This window comes from Onychostoma macrolepis, chromosome 20 (assembly GCF_012432095.1).
Source record: "Onychostoma macrolepis isolate SWU-2019 chromosome 20, ASM1243209v1, whole genome shotgun sequence".
Lineage (NCBI taxonomy): Eukaryota > Metazoa > Chordata > Actinopteri > Cypriniformes > Cyprinidae > Onychostoma > Onychostoma macrolepis.
The window spans coordinates 14239408-14259051 of NC_081174.1; the positions used below are offsets into that span (position 1 = coordinate 14239408).

General features: G+C 36.0%; 1 protein-coding gene across 3 annotated transcripts in view; it reads right to left on the reverse strand.

Annotated features, from left to right (window-relative positions):
• The window catches only part of daam1b (dishevelled associated activator of morphogenesis 1b), an 83310-nt gene that overhangs the window by 55033 nt on the left and 8633 nt on the right, over positions 1 to 19644 (reverse strand). The window contains exon 1 of one of the 3 annotated variants that reach the window (XM_058755564.1): positions 747 to 1040. The exons of the other annotated variants lie outside the window; for them this stretch is intronic. The gene's annotated coding sequence lies outside the window, so the exon portion shown is untranslated. Of the gene's footprint in view, positions 1 to 746; positions 1041 to 19644 lie in introns of those variants that run through there. 3 annotated transcript variants of the gene reach the window in all.

Consider the following 19644-nt stretch of genomic DNA (forward strand, 5'->3'; position numbering starts at 1 on the left):
CTTGATATCAGCCCGAATATTTACATTAATTATGAACGACACTATCCAGACCTCTACAGCTGAAAGATGGCAATATATCAAAGAATAAAAAGGTAAAATAAAGGACGGGAGAGAGATAAAGCTTCAGAAGCTACAGCTTTGAACCCATAACTGTCTCAATCTTAACCCAGATACCTCTGAGGGTGGGGTAGCACTTGAAACAAATGTGACAGCAACATTTTGAACAGAAGACCATAAGCGATCTCAATATGACAGCTCAGAGCATGAAAGATACCATGAAAATAATCACCCATGCTGGAGTTAAGCAACCAAACAACTTGTTCTCCTTTAAGCACATCCCATGAGAATAAATGCAACCAAAAAAAAAAAATGCTCAAGATAAGGAATACAGCAAGGAAAGATTTGTGAAAGCAGTTTGCTTAAATTCAAGGTGATCTCCGCTCACCCAGTCCAGTCACATTAAAATGGATGCCTGCGACGCCTTTAATACTCTTATTTAATATTTATATGCATAATTCGGATGATTAAAGGAGAGCCGCATGTCTTGTCACCTCAGCGGACACACTGCAGAGCCGTACACGTCCACAGCGCTCAGTGAGAGAACGCACACCTGCCCTTCAAGGCTTTACGAGCTATTAAAACAGCTCAGCTGCCGTCACAGCTAAAGAACAACACAGGAAAAACACACTGCAAACGTTCATTCAGACTGTCATGAGATTGAAAAACCTCTGCTTGTGTTAACTTACCCTTTATGCCTTTGCTTACGGTCCGTTTAATGTTACATCCCTCAAGAGGAAACAAGACTGGCTACAGAAGCGCAAAGGATCTTCTCTAAAAGGCTTGAGAAGAATGTAAATTCAAGAATGTCACTTCAGTCATTTTGAACATAAATGTGCCGTAGATCAGTCCCAGAACGCTTCCATATTCGAGAGCCGGCGTGAGCGATCCTCATCGGCTGACCGGTAAACACACATGCAGCGTCTCCCTGCTGTTCAACAAACCATCTCATACAAACGCACCCCCTTGTCTTTTCCTTTCGCTCTCTCTCTCTCTCTCTCTGACGACACAGGCACAGATGTTACTATCGACAAGCCATACCTCTTTTCAACACCCAGGTCTCTCATAGGATACAGGCAGAGTAAGACTCCGCCCACTGCTCTTCCCTTCTTTCCCCGCTTTCTCTCTCTCCTTGCGTTCTGCTGCAGCACTGTTTACAGTTTGTTTAGAGAAGGGCTGTGAAATGGACAACCCAGGTGCGTGTGTGTTAACTGTTATTTGTTTGTGTGTGCTTAACCATATTTTGTACCTAGAAGTGAGCTATATCTGATAAAACCTATTGAAATATCCTCATTTATAAAAATTAAAAATGTGTAGCTTTTTTTTAATTCTAAAAATTCAGAAGGTTTTCCGTTAAGGTTAGATTTTATAGCTAGCTATATACAAAAATAATAAAATCTATGGAATGTCCACACATTTACCAAAGTAAACGTGTGTGTGCTTGTGTGTGTGTGTGTTGAGGGCCACTTAAAGGGATAGTACACCCAAAAATTTCTGTATGATTTACTCACCCTCAATCCATCCTAGTTGTATATGACTTTCTTCTTTCAGACGAACACAATCGGAGTGATATAAAAAAATGTCTTGGCTCTTACTAGCTTTATAATGGCAGTGAATGGCTGTTGAGATTTTGAAGCCCAAACAAGTGCATCCATCCATCATAAAAATTGCTCCGCACAGCTCTGGGGAGTTAATAAAGGTTTTCTAAAGCGAACTGATGCATTTGTAAGAATAATATCCATATTTAAAACTTTATAAACCGTAATCTCTAGCTTCCGTATGCACTTTCATGAGTTTGTTTGTTTGTGTTTAACACCATTCCAGCTTCTGTGGCTATTTTCATGGCGAGAAATATTATGACTGAATTATATCATGTTTTTATCATTTATTTTTGCTAAAAACTCCAAAATTGTATTTGGCTTAACTTAATCTCTTCAAGAGTTAACTGAATAAAAAAAAATTCTCAATGAGTTGAAACCAGCACAATTCAATAAAACATGCTTAATGGATAAAGGCATTCTGCGCTTTCATGAGAAAATGGTGTTCCAGTGGATGATATAGGACATACGCATAGCTAGAGATTACAGTCTATAAAGTTGTAAATATGGATATTTTTCTTACACAAACGCATCTTTTCGCTTCAGAAACCTGGAAGAGCCAAGATAATTTTTAATATAACTCCAATTGTATTTGTCTAAAAGAATAAAGTCACCTAGGATGGATTGAGCGTGAGTAAATCATGGGGTATTTTCATTTCTGGGTGAACTATCCCTTTAAGTGAGAGTGAAAGACTTAATGAATCTGTGGTTTTAGCAGGCTAATCATCATCTTAATTCTTTTGTAAGAGTGTATGTTAGCAGATGCCTTCAGTACAAAGCCAAAGAAAATAAAAGCATAGAGCCAAAAAAAAAGTCCTGTAAGAGAAAAAAGAAGCACACGATCAATCAACTAATCAGTTTGTTGAGACCAAAGAGACCAAAAATACAGAGCAACTTGTGGAGAAATGTTTGTCCAACAAAAAGCTAGAATGACAATGTACCCTCCCCCTAATACCACCTGCCACTGACAAGCATTAGCAAGTTGCATGTAAGTATCTTGGGTCCCCAGGCTTTATTCGTTTGAAAAAAAATAACAGTTTCCACAAAAATATTAAGAAATGTTCCTTAAGCACCATATCAGCATATCAGAATGATTTCTGAAGGATCATGTGACTCTGAAGACTGGAATAATGATGCTGAAAATTCAGCTTTGTTCCCACAGGAATAAATTACATCTTAAAATATAAAACAGTTATTTAAAATTGTAATAATATTTCACAATATTACTGTTTTTACTTGATTTTATAAAATGCAGCCTTGGTAAACAAAAGAGACTTCTTACAAAACATTAAAAAACATGTACTGAACCCAAACTTATACTAAACATTTTTTAATTTGAATTATGCATTGCAGAGACTTACAGGAAATGTATTAAAGCTGACATAAATCATTTATTGAAACAATTCAGTGAAGCAACTAAACAACTCAACTTCGCCCATCTTTGAATGGACAAATGGTCTAACTTAATGCTAAAAGCTTCAACAATTTTCTTCTTCAAGCAGCAGAAAATTGGATTAATGGCTTAAATAGCATACTGGGGAAAATCTGATGGTAGGGGGTGTAATAACTATTGTTGGTTTTTGGCACAGGAGACCATGTGGCAGCTGCAGACATGCTAACTGTGGAGAGCAGGGAACAAAACACTGAAGCTACCCTCCTGTGGAGCTTGTGTAAAAGCTTGTCTGAAAGTACCCACAACCTCTGCCGACCCTCGGTAATCAACCGATAACAGCCTGAACACAGTGGAACAAGTGTGGTAGTTGTCAATCAACTGATAATTAAGAGCGTTTGCTCTTCCTGTCTGTCCTAGTTCTGTGTTTACAGCATGACATGTACAGGAGTCTCTAAACTAGAAGTTCAGAACCTACAGTTGTAGCCTGGAATGTATAAACAAACTAACATACGGCCAAATAATATTCCTTAAGCCGGTACACACCAAGCTGATGCCGACGAACTAGAGGCGACGAAAGCAGACTGCGGGGTCAGCTCACGTCGGCAGCGTCTGGGTCCAAAGTTGCCCTGACACATCACCAAGCCGACGCTCGACACCCGACGGCCAAGAAACACGTCCGTTCTGCGCTTTTCTCGTGCACTGGTTTGCCAGCTGAACAGCCAATCAGAATGCTCAGATGGCCCGACTGACCAATGAGCTCCGACGGCGATTCAACATGTCGAATCGGCCGAAAAAAGCTGGCGAAGACCAACTTCAGCCAATGGCGCGGAACACATTTCGCAAACTTAGTCAGCCGACGAACTGCCCGGCTTGGTGTGTACCGGGTTTTACAGAGGTCCATGGCTTCGGAGACAACCTACTGTATATGATAGTATTTTGGTCCCTCCGGCAAAGCTTTTACTCTCGTCTCGTGTTTATTTTCCACTTCATAAGGTTTAGTTAATAACTGACAATGTGTAAGGAATATGCTAACAGCTAAACTCAGTTCACCAGTTTAATCAACCACACGGTAACATGACAGGCATCTGCTTCCTTTTCAAAAGCACTGCCAGCAGCTGCAAAAACAGACGAGCCCCATTCCCATTGGAATAGCCACGAGAGAGACTGGAAGAAAGCTTATGGCTAGAGGAGAGGGTGGGCTATTAGGCTGGAAGCTAATAGGGTTGCAAAGCAGGGTGCAGATCTTTTATGTGGAAGTGCTATAGATGTTTTGATCAGCTGATATTTTAAGATGAAATCATCGCATTTGTAAACTAACGTTTTGGCCAATACAAATATCTACAGACTCAATGTTAAAAAAATTCTGATATAAATGAAATGTTGAAACGCTACTCAAACGCTAGTGAATTTAGGAAGATACATAGATAGACAGATAGATAGACAGATAGATAGATAGACAGATAGATAGACAGACAGATAGATAGATAGATAGATAGATAGATAGATAGACAGACAGACAGACAGACAGACAAAATGTATAAGGTTGTGGTGCCTAAATTCACTACATCTATATAAATTTAATATTTTAACAAAACTTATATTATCAAATAAATATGATAAGTTGTCTTGGTAACTAACTGAAATAAGTTTCATTTGAATGACTAAAATTACTAACTAACATAAAATAAAGAAATGCAAAAGCACATACTACATTACTAAAAAAAAGAACTAAAATAAAAATACAACCTGAAAATATAAAAATAAAAGCGAATTCAAAATATTAATTAAAACTATAACATTACACACATAATTTTAAAATAACACTATGAAATAGGATTTCATTTTAAGATTTTTACAGATTCATTTTATAATAAATTTAAATTAAATGTATAATGTTGTTATTAAAATGTAAATTATATAAAAATTCTAATAAATATGAAAAAAAAAAAACTAAAGAACTAATATAATATAATATGATTTTTTTAACTGTCCAATAACCTATACGACTCCATTATATTGTGCATCCCAAGATGAAAATTATTTTATAGACGGCTATAAGGTCTAAATCAACAATCATCAAACATTAAATCACAGCCAATGAAATAAGTAAGCTGCCCATTTTAAGCTACTTTAGATTATTATCTCTTATTGTGGCTATGAAATGGATTTGTTTGGAAATCTGCTTAAATCAGCCAACCAAAAGAAGGGAAACTTGTACTTGATGTATTGGCAGGTCTGGTCATGCCTCTGAGCTCCATCCCTGTGTGATGATGAGGGCGAGGCCTCCATCCCGGGGCAGCTCTGGTTGCAAAACCACTTCACAGTACATTTTATGTAACCGACATGGTCGACTACACTGTTTTCAATGACCACACAACACATCATCATGATTACCTCAAACAACAGCTGGATTGCTGTCTCAGACAAGTGATGACGACGTCATTGTACCTCGTAAAAAAAGAACATGTGATTCAGTATAATCTCAACCCTATAATTGAAAATATCTCCCAGACACAGCCATGTTTCTATTGCAATTTAGGTTTAAAGAGCTGTGGCCAATTGAATTGACGTACATAGAACACCTTCAGAAATTTTTTTGACATAGAAAGACACTTTGAGACAAAGACACTTTTGACAGGTAGAAAAACTAAAAATAGTGACATGCACCACAGACTACTTAGTGTAGCAAAATGGATCATTTAGCTCAGTTCCTACAACGCACAATTCGCTGCCAAAATTTGACATGTTCTGCCAAATCTACTGCTGAACAAGCTCGGAGACGTACCGTCAAAGCCAGAACGAGATCTCAATCTCCTCTCTCAGAGATAGACATCTCCCGAACACCCCGCACGCATGCAGCACAATGCCACGTCTGGGCCGCAGCTGTGCGGACACAGAGGACTTGTTCTGTTTCTCTGTTATGAAGCTGTTTCCGCCTGTAAGTGAGCTGAATCAAAGTTATCTGATGGTGCTGTGCACAAGCCATTTTCTGCCATGTCTGGTAATCCCTTGTGACCTCCAGGAGTAATATACTTCATAAGGTGGTAAAACCATTTAAATGCAGGTGCAGATAAAGGGCTATTGACACCAAATGCAAAATGAAAATGTGAAACAAATGGCTAATCAAGGGCTATTCACACCAAGCAAATATTCGTTATTTTAGTATTGTTGAAATACTATTACATTTGTATTAACGTTTTGAATTAGTTTTTATAATAATATTTTCCATTCTTTCATTTTAGTTAAATTTTCAGTCATTTTGTTGCCTGTTTTGTCATTTTTATCAGTTTTTTATTATTTTTATTTTAGTTTTAATTATTTTATTATGTCAAGTTAAACTAAATGAAAATCAGAAATGTTTCTTCGGCAACTACCTGAAATAAAATCAAGTTTGGTAACACTTTAGTATAGGGAGTAATTTTCACGATAACTCGTTTGCATACCTATTATTAACATATTGGCTGTTTATTAGTACTTATAAAGCACATATTCTGCATGACCATATTCTACATCCTTAATCTTACCCAATACCTAAACTTAACAACTACCTTACTAACTATTAATAAGAAGCAAATTAGGTGTTTATTGAGGCAAAAGTCATATTTAATGGTTTGTTAATGGTAGAATTGGACCTTAAAATAAAGTGTGACCTTAAGTTTTATTTAACGTTTAGTTAATATTTATTTTATTGTAAGTAACACATTTTTAAGGACTAAATTAAAATTAAATTCACTACAGTACAATAGGTGGTGCTGATTGATAAATGCACAATCCAGGACAAGCAATAAAAGTAAAAACTTATTTTAAAATCTTATGACTTGATAACTGAAAATTGTTCTACAATAGCAAACTTCATGTTAGAACAGAAAAAGGTTTGTGAACTTTTAACATGGGACATTAAATGTCTATTTAATGGTGCAAATATCATTATGAAAACATTTCTGGCATATCTAATTCTAAGAAATGCATGTTGCTGTTTCAGCCCACCAATTGCACTCACACATGGCAAATTTAAGATGTGCTATTTCCACAGAAACCACAGGTCCAGTTCTCCCAGCTTTGAGACCCCTTCATATCTCAAATTAAATGCTTGGAGAAGTGCTCTACCCACCCTCACCAAGCTTCTAATTACCCGTGGTATCATCAGATCGGCCTCTCGTGGACTGTTCTTGATCACTCACAGTCCTGTAATCTTCTGTCCTCCAGCGCTACATACTACTACAACTCAGAAAAAAGCATCACTCTCACTCTCAAGAACAAGGGAATAGTTTTAAAATTGAGCTACCACAGATTTTAGTCAGAGTACACACCATTCTTAATCTGAGAGTAATTACAAGCACTGACAGAGGTACAATCTGTTCAATATGCATAATGTTGTATGTGTCGATCTTTCATCTTTTCAATAGAGTGCCGCTGGAATGAGTCATTAAACCAAGCAACAAGTTTGCATTTTCACATTTTGGGTTCAATCATCCTGACCTCAAGACAATGGTTTTTTGGTTAAAAGCCTGAATGGTTCAAAGTATTTTACAACATTAAATATTCCACATATAATAAAATATAATAATACAACAAATGGCTAAATGTGTCTACAGTTTGTCGGGACATCAAATTTGATCATACAGCAGGCTTCAAGTTTTGCTCATTTGTGAAATTATTTAATCATCAGAATGTGTAAGAATAAGCAAGAATACTTTTGCAATAATCCAAAAGTATGGAAAAAAATCCTAAAATCCTTAGAAGGACCAAAGAAAACTATAGTAAAACTATGGTAACCACAAATTAACCATGGTTTTGCTACACTAACCATAGTTTAACCATGGTATTTGTAGTAAAACTGTGGTTATACAAACTAATCAATAAGCAAAAAAAATAATTATATATGGTTACTACACTTTTACTACAATAAAACCATTATTAATTTTCATAAGGGCCTAAAGATTACTCTAAGATAGGTCAACCCTGCTGCAGCAGAACTCTAATCAAGATGACGGATGAAGTGGGAGAATTAATTGCTTATTTTCATTCAATACTGATAGATTAAAATAGTTGTGTTACTAAAATTGTTTTCCCTGTATTTGTGTGTGCCATGTATTTTTATGCTTATTAGCTTAACAACATGCTAATGTTAATCTCTATTTAAATCAACCATGAGTTGAGTCTCCTGTGCAGAATGCTGTTTACACTCTCAGAAATAAAGGTGCAAAAGCTGTCACTGGGGCGGTACCTTTTCAAAAGGTACATGTTTGTACCTAAAGGGTCCATTTTGGTACCTTAAAAGGTACATATTAGTACTTTCAAGTGTACATATTTTAACCTAATAGGTACAAAAGTGTACCTTTTGAAAAGGTACCGCCCCAGGGACAGCTTTTGTACCTTTATTTCTGAGAGTGTATGTCTACTATAACTATGGCTGTAGCCAGCTATGAAGTAAAGTTTTCATGTTCAAAAATACAATTTGTTCTCTGAATGACTAATTTGCTGTTTAGAACTCTTCATATGAGTGCGCAAGAATATTTACCGTCTGTGGTATAAATATGATTGCTGTGAGACACTGGCGGAGTGAACGAGGCTTGAGAGAGTGAGGCCGCCGTGTTTACAGATCCAGCTATTACAAGCGTATTTGGTCTTTTCCACTTAATTTGACACTTCAGAAAGTTAACAAAGTTTAAAGTTGCAGCTTAAGGTTAGCAGTATTTTTATCTTATCTTATTTGCAAATAAACTAATTTCAGTTTATTTTTTATTTATTTATTTATTTTAGTTTTTATTTGCTTTAATAGCAATATCTGGCAACACTGCATCGCCAGCACTTAAACAGACAGCAATCAAAAAATCCCATGGACAGGTTAGCCTATTGCTGACAGGATACCACATTCGGTAAGGCAAATGCAAAAAACATCATGATATTATCTGTGAGAAACGTTATCAACGCTATCAAAAACAGTAGCATTTTAGCACTAATATATAGATTATGTAGAACAAGTAGGTTACAGAATGAAATGAAATATGCAAACACTATCCATGGAAAAGTCTATGCTATTTCATTCAGTATATGTGACCATATGAGGTTCCATGAAGATTAGCCGTAAGCCTAAAGTGTACTTCAGCTTTACACTTTACTATCCCATGAGACCACAGGAGAGGAGTTGAGAATGGCAGTGAAGCGACACAACTGACACTGGTAGGTCACATGACAAAGTCAACATGATGGAAGGAGCACAAACAAATTATATTCATACTGTAAACATACTCTAGCATACACATAAAAACCAAAGTATTTTTGGGCTTTAGAGTTGCCTATTTAGACAGTAAGCAATTCACTATGTTCTGGTCTCCTAGGTTTACAAAGCATTTTCCAATGTGCATTCCAAAGCAATGATGTTGACCCAAGCTTGTTTCTGGAGAGCAGTTGGCATTATCATTACTCTAAATCGCCCATGGGTACTGTAAAAAACAAACAAAAAAAACCTGAATCAGTTGAAGTCTAAGTTAAGAACAGTGCTTTAAAAGAGTTTATGATGAACTTTCAAAAGACCTCAAATGGCGCCAAATGATGGAACTTTGAACTCTTCGCTGCACTGCAGCTGTTGTGAAAGCTGGAATCATGCTTACGCCAGATTACTGGAATCTGAAGGTTAACAACTCTGGTTTAACTTGTTGATCCCAGATGTGTGCTGTTCTTTTGACGGTGAAACCTTACTGCAGTAATCTCATGCGCCCTGGTGTTCTCGTGCTGGGAACGTCCTGCTAAAGTCTCAGTCATGCTGCGTTATCCGGTTCCCTAAGAGCCAATAAAAGGCCGCGCAGATGAGGGGATCAGAGGTTTCTCGTTCTGTTATGTGGCATGGCATGATCACATTACGAAAGCTATCCATGTGAAACATCAGCACCAGTATTCCCCACACTGCCCTGCATTTTTCATAAAGCCTGAAACATCCCAGGATTGTGGTAGGCTTGAATGGATAAAGAGAAACTGTGGCGGGAAGTCCATTAGCACTCGCATTTCCTGTGTCAAACCAGACCCGCATGTTCTGATTGAGCAATGAGAGACACAGTGAGGTAAAGAAATAACCATGTGATTGTTGGGAGAAAGGAAACTAACTCAGACATATTGGCCACTGCTGACTCACAAAGTGTTGCTAAATCCGTTTATCCTCTTACGTGTTTAAAGCCTGCTCGGCTGCACACGGGCAACTCAAAACACACCAAGTTCACACCTCTATAAACACAAATTATTAGGTGAATGCAGTACAATAACAATTAGCAAATAATATATTAACAGGTGTGGCGATAAACACAGGTGAGGCAAGTGTGCTACACCCACCTGCTGAGTAAGATGATCAACCTTCAGCTAGTCATGTTTACGGTCAAAAAATGTCATGTGATGTTAGTAAGACTACCTCACAGTGTAGCAAACAAACAAAAGCCCCAAAAAAAAAAAAAAACAGGTTTGGCAATGGTGGTTTAAAGGGATAGTTCAACCAAAAATTACAATTATGTCATCATTTGTTCACCCTCATGTTGTTTCAAATCTGTATGAGTGTCTTTATTCTGTTGAAAACACAAGAAGATATTTTGAAGAATATGGGTAACCAAAGAGTTGACGGTAGCTATTGACTTCCATTGTATGAAAAAAAATGCTATGGAAGTCAATGGCTACTGTCAACAGTTTGGCTGACTATAGAGTCATTCCATGTCCCCGGCTCAAATTTTTGATTTTGCTAATATTTGAAAAAAGATAAACATATATGGTGATGAAAGCCAAAATATTAAATGTCATGATTGAATATTTACTGAGTAATCTACCATTTAGTAGAGGGGGGTAAAAATGGCAATTTTCACCTGAGATTCAAAGCCAAATTAGGTTGGAAATTAGCCAGGAGGTTAAAAATGACTTCAGAAAGATGGCAGCATCATAATGTTAATTTTACATACAGATCGGTAGGACTGTTAGTAAAATCTGTTGACTTTAGCGATCTTTGTTGCATTATGTGCCAATTAGGCATGGGACGATAACCGGTTTCAAGGTATACCACGGTTTGGAAAATTCACGGTTTCAAAACCACAAAAATTTTCTGTTATACCGTTCTTGCGGTATGCGCAGTTTTTTTACGTGTCGTCAAAGACGGAAAGTACAGGACTCCCTCAGTTGTGAGCAGTGAAGAGCGTAACGAGTCACACGACCCCTCCCCCTCCGGACAGAGGTCAGTGAGGATCACCTGTGTGTAGGATGATGGCCGCATGAGGTGAATCCCTGGAACTTTTTCCCCCGTCGAAAAAGGCGAAGTCTGCCGTATTCACTGTAAAACCCAACAAGTTAGGGTAACTCAAAAGTTTGAGGAAACTGATTGCCTTAAAACATTTAAGTTTTTTAAAACTAATAGTGATGAGTACTCTGAACTTATTTCAGTTGAGTTCACTAAAATAAGATATACATTGCAGTTAAGTAATTATGTGATTAATTAAGTGCTGATTGAGCATTAGTGATGAACACCTGCTGTTAACAAACAGAATCACTGACAGAAAGAGAAACACAAGAACAACAACTGACTTTAGACACGTTTAGATGAAATCAACTGAAATAAAATACATTAAATCTCAAGATCTGATTAAACAACCCCACAAACAGCATCACCAGCTCCACTTATTAATAACCAGACTGACTTTATTTCTGTCAGACATCTACAGAAGATCTTATTGAGAATTAACTAAGGTTTAGATGTTGATTTATTGTTTCAATTGAAGTAACCATGTTAGAGATCAGTGTCTGCTTTAGTTGGGCTCTTGACCCTTGACTTCTGTGTTAGTTTTTTTTTTGTTTTCTCTTTTTCTCTGGTTGTTGTAATCATGTGTTCTTCAAACATATTTGTTACAACTCAAAAGCCCAGAGGAAGTGATCAGTAGTTGGTTGTTATATATTTATAATGACAATCATCTATTACTGAGCTGATCTCATTGAGAATAAACAACTCATTGTGTGTCTAAGCTCTGGTTAAATTTATGTATTGATTATAGTAAAAGTGATTCTAAGAGCCAGTGGTTCTGTGACAGTCAGTTAATAGAAAGGACTTTCTAAACAGTTTGTCCACAAAAAGTTTTAATCTATGGTAGAAATTAGACTCACACAGACATCAACAATCAGCTTGTGAACCTCAACACATTAAAAAAATATAATAATAATTTTGCAATGCATGCTGGGTACTAGCATAGTACAAAACTCATCCATGGCTCCCAGCATGCATTGCTGCATGATTTTTTTTTTAATGGTCACCATTGTTGAGGTTCACAAGCTGATTGTTGATGTCTGTGTGAGTCTAATTTCTACCATAGATTAAAACTTTTTGTGGACAAACTGTTTAGAAAGTCCTTTCTATTAACTGACTGTCACAGAACCACTGGCTCTTAGAATCACTTTTACTATAATCAATATGTTCATTCAATCAGAAATTAGACACAATGAGTCTATGTTCAATCTCTATGAGATCAGCTCACTAATAGATGATTGTCATTATAAATATATAACAACCAACTACTGATCATTTCCTCTGGGCTTTTGAGTTATAACAAACATGTTCGAAGAACACATGGTTACAACAGCCAGAGAAAACAAAAAACTAACACAGAAGTCAAGGGTCAAGAGCCCAACTAAAGCAGACACTGATCTCTAACATGGTTACTTCAATTGAAACAATAAATCAACATCTAAACCTTAGTTAATTCTCAATAAGATCTTCTGTAGATGTCTGACAGAAATAAAGTCAGTCTGGTTATTAATAAGTGGAGCTGGTGATGCTGTTTGTGGGGTTGTTTAATCAGATCTTGAGATTTAATGTATTTTATTTCAATTGATTTCATCTAAGCATGTGTCTAAAGTCAGTTGTTGTTCTTGTGTTTCTCTTTCTGTCAGTGATTCTGTTTGTTAACAGCAGGTGTTCATCACTAATGCTCAATCAGCACTTAATTAATCAATTAACTGAACTCAACTGAAATAAGTTCAGTGCACTCATAATTGTTAGATTTAAAAACTTAAAAGTTTTAAGACAATAAGTTTCATCAAATGGTTTGAGTTATCCTAACTTGGGTTTTTAAGGCAACTGGTTTACTCAAACGGTTTGAGTTACCGTGACTGGTTGGGCATATATCTTATTTAGTGAACTCAACTGAAATAAGTTCAGAGTACTCATAACTATTAGTTTTAAAAAACTTAAATATTTTAAGACAATAAGTTTCCTCAAACGGTTTGAGTTAACCTAACTTGTCAGGTTTTTAAGGCAATCGGTTTGAGTTACCCTAACTGTTGGGTTTTACAGTGTGGGAATTTCTCGGGTAATGTAGACCAATCATGTTCCGTACACAATCATGTTCCGTACAGATGCCGTTTTGGCGCCGATCGCTAAATAAATACTTCCAGGTCGTACACAAACGATATATCTGTGTCGTCTTCATTTCTCCCTCTTTCACCCTCAATCAAGACAGAGACCCATTCGCCGGTTGTTTCAGTGTTGAAATAAATACTATTTTGCTTGCTACCGAGGCAGATAACATGGCTAACTAACTAGCTAACATCAACTAGTTTCCTCCCTCACATTACTTCGCAGAGTGGGGAATAGCAGACTAAAGTACTACGTTTCTGCGATTTAGTACAATAAATTTAGCTGGTATCACGTCTATAATTTTAAGCCTCCTGCCATTGTTTACATCTGTTCAAAATCACGTCATTTAAAAAAGAAACAAACTGCCGCCTCAGGTGTCTTTGCCACTGTTTGAGTATTATATGGAGAGAGACCGTGTGTGTGTGTGTGTGTGTGTGACACACTCGCGCTCTCTCCTTATGTGTATGTGCACACATCTTTGTACCTCACCGCTCATAACTTGGACTGAAAGATGAATGTGTAGAAAGTGAGCATATCTCCAAAAACCTTGTTGAGCTGCAGGTTTAGGCTCACTTAAGTGACTGCACGTAATTTAATTAACAAGAATTCAATTATTTATATTAATTATTTAGCCTGACATGTTTACCATTCCAAAATGTTCTGTATGTTTCTTTAAAAAAAAAAGTATTGTGTTCAGTGGAAAAAAACGTTGTTGTTTTTTACCCAGACATTTAAAAATAACATATTTTAGAGCTATAATCACAATACAGTGATACCGTGAAACCGTGATATTTTTATCTAAGGTTATCATACCGTCAGAATCTCATACCGGCCCATGCCTAGTGCCAATGGTGACCATTCAAAAATGGGGAAACAGCACTTTTCAAGTTTTTTTTTCTCCAAAGTTTGCATGCCTGTAACTCAAAAAGTATTAAAGATATCTTAATGCCCTTTTAGATATTGGATCATAACAAACTTTCCTTTTGGAATCTTTATTTTTAAGGCCCCGTATGTTTCGGTTCCAGAGATATTGGAATTTTAATATGGCTCCAGGCGTAAATCGTTAAAATGTACACATTTTCAGTGGTCAAAAACCAAATGTGGGTCAGTTTGCAAAAATATGATACTTCTTTTGTTTTAAAGAGGAATGTCCAAAGAACAAATAATGTTGAAACTAGAGATGTATCTTGTTTCCTTCTGTCAGGACAACTGCATTGAACATACCTGTCTGAGTGCCATAAATATTCTTTTTCCAAAGTTTGCATGCCTATAACTCAAGACGTATTAACGATATCACAATATGATTTTAGTTTGTAGTTGTCAATAAACTTTTCTTTTGGAATCTTACATTTCAAGGCCCTACATGGTTCAATCCCAGAGATGTGGGGATTTCAATGAGGCTCCATGTCTAGATTGTTGAATATTACCCATTTTCACTGGTCGAAAACCAAGTGAGATTTGGTCACTTTGTATGCAGCTGTTACTTTGTATGCAGCTGATTTTTATTTTATTTAAAGAACAATGTCTGAAGAAGAAATAACGTTAAAATTAGAATTTGATCTGTTTTCCCTCTATCAAAATATTTGCATGGAACATAGCTGCTTGAGTGTCATAAATAATCTTTTTTTCAAACTATGTGTGCCTGTAACTCAAGAAGTATTGTAGTTATCCTAATATGATTTTAGATTCTGGTTCCTAAGAAATGTATATAATAAACATAATGTAATGATAAGATCAAATAAAATAATAAAATTAAAAAAAAATCTAATTTGCTTACTTTTAAGGTTTTAAAGATTTCATTCAAGGTGGAACATTACCCAAATACTTTTTGGATTCATATACACGTAAAAGCAAATAGCTAATTTAAGACCTCCTACTGAACAGGACCTGTGGACTGAACTTGACTGAAGAGCAAGGCACAGCAAGAGGGAATCTTCATTCGCTATTTAAACATGCCTGAACAAGATGACCTGTTGTCTGTCTATGAGAAACAGGACATTTTGTTGTCTTATAGGTATGTGCCTTTAAACATGAAGTAAAGCAGGTCATGCTGTGTAACACACATAATCACTTTAAACTGCCTGCTCACCCTGAACCAGACCAGGCCTGTCACACAAAGCCAAGTACACAGGCCAAGGTCTTTAGAAAAGTCTTAGTCAAACCAGCATGGTGGGGCCAGCAAAAGTGGAGTACTGAAAACTTACTTTAACTTATAATAACTGCAGCATCGCCCATATGAATATGCTTTCACTTAATTAGAGGCAGTACTGTTTGTACAAGTTTCAACCATCTCCACCCTGTTCATTAAGCACACTGTATTACCAGCTCAAATAGACACAAAACCTACATGAAAAAAATAAAATGAAAAAAAAGTGCTACATGGGCCTCTAGAGAACCCTGTCAAGAAGAGCTGGCCCAAAAATGTTTTTTCCAACCCTATATCATTTTCTTTATGCCACAAAACATAAGATGTTAGGAAGAATGTCCAAGCTGCTCTTTTCCACACAATAAAAGTAGGCAATAATTTACACTGCCAAGTTCCATAAAGAAATAAAAGAAGCACAAAGAAAAAATATTACAATATTTTATATTTTTATATTTTACTTCATGTTTTATATTTTATTTTTAATTTATTATTATTTTATTTATTTTGCTTATTGCATTACGTCTTCACATCATTAATGGAAAACAGATGCTTGGACAATCTGTCCATAATCTCCTGATGTGATCTGAAAAAGAGGCATTATAAACAAAATGAGACTGAGTAAATGATGGCCATTTAAATATAATTTCATCATGACCTCATTTTGATGTCCATTTAATCAATACAACATAAGTTTGTACAACACCATGTCTTTAACAGGCACAGTCTGCCACAGTGAAAGTGAAATCACAGTCAGTCAAGACATATTTAATGTTTGATATACCGTTATGCAGAGCAGGATTTGGCCAATGAGATTCCACTGTGGGCGGGACTACCCAGTGTGATGCTACAGAAATACAGTACAAGTCTAGTGATAAACAAAATGTCCTGCAGCTCATTGTGGCTGGTTAAAACAAAACCTCTAAATTGCATGGGGGAAAAAACTGAATTAATTGGTTATCAATGCAGTCCATCGCATCTGGACACAGTGTTAGCAATGCCTTTCCTCTTCATTTCTGCTGAGCGCAGTGCTGTTTGGAGACTGAGGAAAATAGGTCATCACTTGTCATTGGGCAGAGAGCAAGAGGTTGCTCCCCAAAGTCCTAAACACACAAGTGGATCACAAGATTTCACTTATGTTCATTTAATTAGAAAAGAACTAAACCACATTGTGGAAGGAAGTGGATTAAACAAAAGCAGGACTTGACAAAAACAGACCTTTGGAAAACATGCAAACACGTTGGAGACCTTTTAATAGACAAGCATGCCAAGGACCGTGTCCTTCAAAGTCCTAATTCTCAACAACTTGCGTTGCAGATGCTTGGAGTGAAACCCCAGAAAATGGCCTTATTTTGAAGAACTAGAACAGCCGGTGCTGACACTCCAGGGGACATCAGCAATGAGTTCCACCAGCAAAGATTCTGGGTCAGAAGCAACCCAGTTCTGCATCTGTATTAGAAGTTAGGAGAAAGACACACAACTTTAGCGTACACCTGAACCTGAAGACACTCAGTGAAGGTGAGGTAAACACCATAACTGTACCACAAAACATTTTATAAAACACAAGGACATACATGTCAAACCTGGGATGGCTATGCAACAAACGTAATTATGACAGACAAGATGTGTGTCCTGATGTTTTCGGTAAATAGTGAATCCATTAAAATGCTTTTTATTATAATTTTTAACTTTCACTTGGTTTCTCCACAACTACTATTCAATTGCTACACCATAATCCGTCATTTCAATCTTAGACCTGGCCTAAATTTCAATACAGGAAGTGATTAAGGGTCTGAATACTTCTGCCAGTCACTGATCAGACCTATCCAGGCTTCACAAGGGACCTTTAGAAGGTTTGAGAGAGTATCCTATTCAACAAGGCTAAAAGGAATAGTTGAAGACTGAATAAAAAATGTAGTTATTTTTTCACCCTCATGTCTTTTGAATACTGTATAACTTGTGGCACACAAAAGAAGAAAATTATAGTAGAATATACATTTACAGTATAAAAGTTAATGGCAACAATGGCCACCCAGTGTTATTGTTAACAAAAACTAAAATGAGTATTTTTATTATAATTTTTTATCATACAATATATATATATTTAATATAGTTATAATAAAGCTGAAATAAAAATATTAAATAAAATATTTAATGAAAATAAAATTATAAATGTTGCTTTGGCAACTAACTGAAATACACTGAAATTACTAAAACTGAAATTAAAATAAATTAAAAGCTAAATAACCGATTAAAAATAACAATGATAATACCAAAACCACAACAACATTACTAAAACTAAATTCTAACTGAAAAATGAAAATATAAAAGCTAATTCAAAATGTCAATAAATCTTACAATAGTATATAGATAATATTAAAATGACAATGTGACTGTTTTTCAAGATTTTTAATGAACACCTTAAATTTAAAAAAAAATAAAAAAAGGTACCATATGACTTCAGAACACTAGGAAAACAGTGCACAAATCATATAGACCACTTTTATGCTACTTTCAGGGTGATTTTTTTGTCCTTTTTGTTGCTTCAAAGCCCCAGGCCACTATTGAATCGAATGGAATGACATGAGGGTGAGTAAATGATAACAGACCTCATTTTGGGGGAGGAACTCTCTCTTTAAGATTGGAAACACTTTTCCACTTCACCATAAAACATTCTTTGAGTTAAAGAGACATAATTACAATTTACGAGCACTCTATTGACCTTGTAAGCCTCTACCTTTAAAACATCCCTTTATCATCCTTAAAGAGCTCTAAATATTTTGAGCTCATCTCTAGAACTGCAGCTTCTCAGGAAAAGACAGCTGGTGACACAAACATCTTGTTACGTTAGAAATTGTAATACTTATTTCTCCACATCTTCTGAAAGCTTCGCTAATACACTGGTCTCTGCTTCTACCCCTCACAATTTAGCACAGGATGTTTTTTATGGTTTTTAATTACTACCCACATTAGTCATTTAAGACAGTGCTCCTGATGTTCTTTTTTCCGCAGTGATAGTATTGTTTTATCCCACCCACTATCAGCACACCTGGAGCGTCAGCTGTTCTTTGGCTCCAAATCAAGCCACATCATGGAAACAGAGATGACAGTGTAGGTAACAAAAGAACGTGTATGGACAGCATCGTGTTAAAAAACAAAATGTGGCCCCTCAGATGTGTTTCTCAGACAGGATGATGATGGAATCTAACAAGTACTCAGTTACCATAGAACAAAAGACGTAATTGAAGCCCTTCCAGTGCTTCTGACACAGGGATGGAATGAAAGTGTTTGGCAAACATGGTCTTTGAAGAAGTCTTGCTGGTTTTCCTTCAATGATTCAGTTATCAGAGAATGAACAAAATAACATCACTTCACAAACACAACTGTTGGCGGAATAGTTCACCCGAAAAACGGAAATTCTGTTAGTACACTGTAAAAAATGACTGTGATTTAATCGGTAAAAAACTGTGAAAAAGCTACGGTAAAAACCTGTTAAATGGTTAACAGTAAGTTCCCCTAATATATATACAGTGAAAAACTGTAATAGACATTTCAGACAATTTTACGGTGAAATGCGGCTTTTGGAAGTGAAACAATGTAAAATTTACAGGGAAAAACCGTAAATTGACATTCCCAGAATTCCCTGCATTGCATTTCAAATTTAGTTTGAATTTGATGTTTTTTCTTTGAAATAACTATGTTTCTTCTTAGTTTTTTCTTATCAGTTATGTTTATTAGGGTTGTATGTTACATCTAATGTTGTTAAATTAATGTTTATTGCATATTTCAGTTTAATGAGTCTCACCATGATGGTGTTTAGTGTTTGTGTGAATGGCACTGTGCACCTTCTATATATGTTATTATTTAAAAGCTGCTTGTGATGGGCTTTGGTTCATCATGTGACTTTCTCATCACCACCTGCATTTGGTGGTTATCAGTGTAATACAAAGGTACAAAACAGATTTCAGTATTTCAATAGGTTGGTATATTAACATTATATGAGTTAATGAAATTGCGGTATTTAACTGTAAATTTAAGTTAAAACTGTAAAACCTAAAATGTTGCTACCGTATATTTT